The following is a 5,268-nucleotide window of genomic DNA, read 5'->3' on the forward strand; positions in this document are numbered from 1 at the left end:
CGCCAAACTACCCACACTCACCGACTTCTGACTCAACGCATCCGCTATCACATTGGCCTTTCCTGGATGATAAAGAATGATAAAGTCATAATCCTTGACCAACTCCATCCTCCTACGCTACCTCGAATTTAGATCTCACTGACTGAACACATGCTGAAGACAACGATGACCCGTGAACACCTCATAATGAATTCCATAAAGGTAATGTCTCTAAATCTTAGGCAAAAACTACCGCCGCCAACTCCAATTCATGAGTGGGGTAGTTATTCTCGTGCACCTTCAACTGCCTCGAAGTATGTGCAATCACTTTGCCTTCTTGCATCAGCACACATCCCAAACCAATCTAAGAAACATCATAATAAACCATAAAATACTTTCCCTCCATCGGTAAATTTAAGATCGGAGCCGAAGTCAATAAAGCCTTGAGCTTTTGAAAGCTCTCCTTACACTCATCAAACCACTAAAAAGCTACATTCGTTTGAGTTAACCTAGTCAAAGGGAAAGCAACATATGAGAATCCCTTCACGAATCACCGATAATAACTCGCAAGACCAACAAAACTCCGAAACTCTGTCACTAAGGTTGGCCTAGCCCAATCTCTAACTGCCTCGATATTTATGGGATCTATCATGATTTCATCCTTAGACAATACATGTCCCAAGAATTTTATCGAGCTGAGACAAAACTCGCACCTCGATAATTTAGCATATAACTTCTTCTCCTTCAACAAACCAAGCACGATCCTCAATTGCTTCTCATGATCCTCCTTGCTACTAGAATAGACTAAAATATCATCAATGACAATCACAAAGGAATCCAAATAGGTCTTAAAAACACCATTCATCAAATTCATAAAAGTTATGGGGGCATTGGTAAGCCTAAAAGACATGACTAAAAAATACTAGGTCTAATGAACCTTTTGCTCAAAAGATCTTGCAATTGTTCCTTCAGCTGTCTTAATTTCGTTTGGGCTATACAATTGGGTGAAATAGAAATACGCTGGGTGCCTGGCTCCAAATCGATGCAGAGTCAATATCTCAATCAGGCAACCTCTGAAAATTTACCAACTACAGGTAGTGATTCAAGGGAATGAGTATCCACGTTAGTATCCCAGATATGAGCCAAATACGCTAAACATCCTTTATCAACCAACTTATTTACCCGAAGGAACCATATAATCTTCTTGGGTGCAGGGCTAGGAGTACCCTTCCACTCTAATCTCGAAATACTCGGCATGATCAATGTGACTCTCTTGGCGTGACAATCCAAAATCGCATGATAAGGGGAAAATCAATCCATACCCAGAATAACATCAAAATTCACCATATCTAAGGTAACCAGATCCACTCAAGTGTCGTACACCATAAATAAAACCACACAAGAACTATAGACCTGATCTACTATCACAGGATAACCAAGAGGAGTAGAGACACGAATAGGTACATTAAGCATATCACAAAAAATATCCAGACCCATAGAGAAATAAGTGGACACATAAGAGAAAGTAGAACCCTGATCAAATAAGACAGAAGCCGATCGATGACAAACTTAAACAATACATGTGATAATCGCATCAGAAGCCTCGACCTCTGGTCTACCCAGAAAAGCATAAAATTGGGCTCAGACTGATTACCACCACGACCTACCAGAGCTCCACCGCTCATAGATTGAGAACCACCTCTACCAAAATGAGCTCCACCACTACCAACCTCCAAACCCCCTCTACTAGAATATCCTCCTCCTATAGCTGTGTCACGACCTATTTCGACTAAGTCGTGCGGACACTTACCTTTTCTACCTCGATAAGAGAACCCTCAACCCAATAATAAATAAAGGCATGAATAATTAAATCGAGCAAGTGGAAAATAATAAATATGTAAGTCTCACAATAATATATAATAGCATAGTGCGGAATAAGAAAAATACCCCCAGGGTCTAGTCTAAGTCATACAAGAGCATATAATGAAAAATATACAAGTCTGGAATAATATTACATAAATCTATCTATGTCTCAGAATAGCAAAGTAAGACATAAAATGGGAGGAGTCTTCAAGGCAGCGAACGTCCATGCTCACCCTGGAAACTCGCAACAATGCTAAAGATGACGATCAGCCACGAGAGATGGAATCAGACCAAACCTGATACTCTATATTGATAAAGGAATGCAGCAAGTGCAAGTCAGTACAATAAAACAGTATTGGTAGGTATCATCGGCCGACTAAGCATAGCTAACACAATTCAGACAATAAAGTAAGATAGGCAGATAAACCAACAATTATAAGTCAAACATAATCGAAGCCAAGTACAGGACATCGCATAAGTAGAGCATCTAATCCCAAATGGGCCAAGTGTTAATATATCAGTACGAATCCAACATCACAAGAACAACACCACATCATCTTAATATAATCCTGGATGCAATGCAAGGCAATAATGTATAGATGCAACACAATGCCATGCAAATGTTGTGTACACATGTACTCCGAACAAAAAATATCGGCATCTCAGTAGCATAGCCCAAGTTGACTCGTAAAGTCTAAGTGTCGCTCGTCTCGGATCTTTGCCCAACAGACAGATAAGACCCTGGATCTTTACCCATGGGGGGTTCTCACTGGCACCACCTTAGGGGACCCGCGGAGTCCATGCACTCACTCAATCGATGATTCCGAAACTAACATCAGATATCGGGTGCTCATATCACTCTAATTTAAAAATCGAGCCAAGCTCACCACAATGTTTCATCAAGTATCAAGTATATCATGAAGAATGAGAGTGCGTGCAATGCATGTATCAACACCAATAATCATGCTTAACTTCATAAGTACAACCAATGGGTACGCCAACAATATATCAGACTCATAAGTATTAATAGTGAGCACGCCAATAATATCTTAATCAAGATGGAACAACAGATTCAAATATCTACTAACAACACGTGGCATCAAGTCAACATAATAGAACAATCAAATCACAACATATCGGGGTGGCTAACCCCAATCACGCAACAGGACCCAACTTAAGATAATATCTAACCCAACCTTGTACCCAAAGGTTCACATACTGTCTCTGACAATATCATCTAAATATATGCTTCACCACACGAAGTCTTACCAAGGGTAAGCCATAACCTACCTGGATGGCGAGCCGCAAACCCCAGCAACTCACTCTTTTCCCTTGCCTTTCCGCTGAGCCTCAGAACCAAAGAAGTCTAAGCATAATCGAAATCTCGATTAGAAATCATGACGAACGATACTAATATTGCTATCATTCAATTTAGGTCAAATCTAACCCTGGAAATTTAGAAAACGGGGCCCGTAAAGTCAAAACAGAAAATTCGGGGCAAAAATATCAAATTAAGTACTCAGTGATCATAACCTAACCACTAATTGCTGATTTAACTCATGGATTCCCCTAATTTTGAAATTAAATCAAAACCCCATATTTTGGGTATAAACCTTAACTATTTGATTCACGAATTCAACTCTAATAGGAAGATAAATGATTAACAAAATTAGATAAAAGCTAGCATAAACCCCATCAATTTCATCATTAGCAAGCCTAGATAGAATATTCATCAAAACCCACTTTTAATTTTCCATTACTAAGGAATTTCTAAGGAAAAAGAAATCTATGATGATTAGGAATAAGGAATTAGTAAAGGTATTAGAAAAACTTACAACCAAGCGCTTTCTCCAATAATTTTCTAAAACAGTCCCCAAGAGCCCAATTTTCGAAATGGTATTAAATGATAGACTAAGGGGTTATTTAATGCACTCTTAATGAAATAACAGGCCCATTACCGCCACAGCGGTAACGGTACCGCAATAGCGACGCCACAACAACGCCCAATAGACTGCTCGGATGGTCTAGGACAAATCATACTTGGCCGCCCCAGCGGTCACCCCGCGACAACAGCGGTGCCCCTGGGATGGCACTGGTGCCGCTAATGCGGGCCCAAGTACCAGAAATCCCACAAGATTTTCTAAGTCTCAAACGAAATCCTGAACCACTTCCGAGGCCATCTGCTCATAAACTACATACACAGACCCACACAAAAATATGTTACGAATACGCTCGGGGCCTCAAAATTTCCAACGGAGGTTGACCGAGTCAACCCCCGATACCTCACTTCCAAATTCTCAACCCAAGTCCCAAAATGCATCCGAGTGCATTAGGAATCGAACCAGATATACACAAGAATTCTAAACGACCATCCGGATCTCTTGGAATCGACGGATTTTGAAAAAGATCTATTTACCCAAAAGTCATGTTTGGGTCAACTCTTTTTCGCTTAAAGCTCATATTTCACAAAATTCACCCGAATCAAGTCTAAATACCTCGGGAAGCATGTCAACGGTCCCCTCGGGTCAAAAGTGAACTAATCAATGCTCGGGAAAGGGTGAAAATGCTGAAAAGACTATAACGACCAAACGGGTCATTAGAAGCTAGAGGTTCTAAAGGCCTAGGTAACTGAATAAGAGGAAAGGAATGGACAAATACCTGAATCAGTAAACAAATGTGGGTATCGGCAAGGCATGTCGGACTAGGCCTCCCAAGTAGCTTCTTCAACAGGGCGGTGCCTCCATTGCACCTTCATAAAAGCAATCTCTTTCGACCTCAACTTTCGAACCTGCCTATCCAAGATCGTAATAGGCTCCTCCTTATAAGTCAAGGTCTCATCAAGTAATATAGAATCCCAACAAACAATGTAAGCATCGTCGGTATGGTACTTGTTCAGCATCGAAATGTGAAAAATCGGATGAACTCCCGCCAAGCCTTGCGGCAATGCCAATTCATAAGCTACATCACCCATACAGTCAACAATCTCAAATGGACCAATATACCTGCGGCTCAACTTTCCCCTCTTACCAAACCTCATAACACCTTTTATGGGTGAAGCCTCTAATAGAACTTGGTAATCAACAGCAAACTCTAAATCTCGGACCTCCCGATCCGCATTCATCTTTTGCCGACTCTAAGTTGCCAAAAGCTTGGCCGGAATAACTTTAACTCTATCAAGGGACTCTCCCAATAGATCTGTACTCCAAGGTCGAGCCTCGAATCCATCAAACCAACCAACCGGAGATCTACATTTCCTACCATACAAAGCGTCAAAAGGCGCCATGCCGATACTCGAATGATAATTGTTATTGTACACAAACTCTACCAATGGTAAGTGGTGAACCCAATGGCTACCAAAATTAATAACACACGCTCTCAACATGTCCTCGAGCACCTGAATGGTCCGTTTGGACTGGCCAACGATCT

This window comes from Lycium barbarum, chromosome 7, assembly GCF_019175385.1.
Source record: "Lycium barbarum isolate Lr01 chromosome 7, ASM1917538v2, whole genome shotgun sequence".
Lineage (NCBI taxonomy): Eukaryota > Viridiplantae > Streptophyta > Magnoliopsida > Solanales > Solanaceae > Lycium > Lycium barbarum.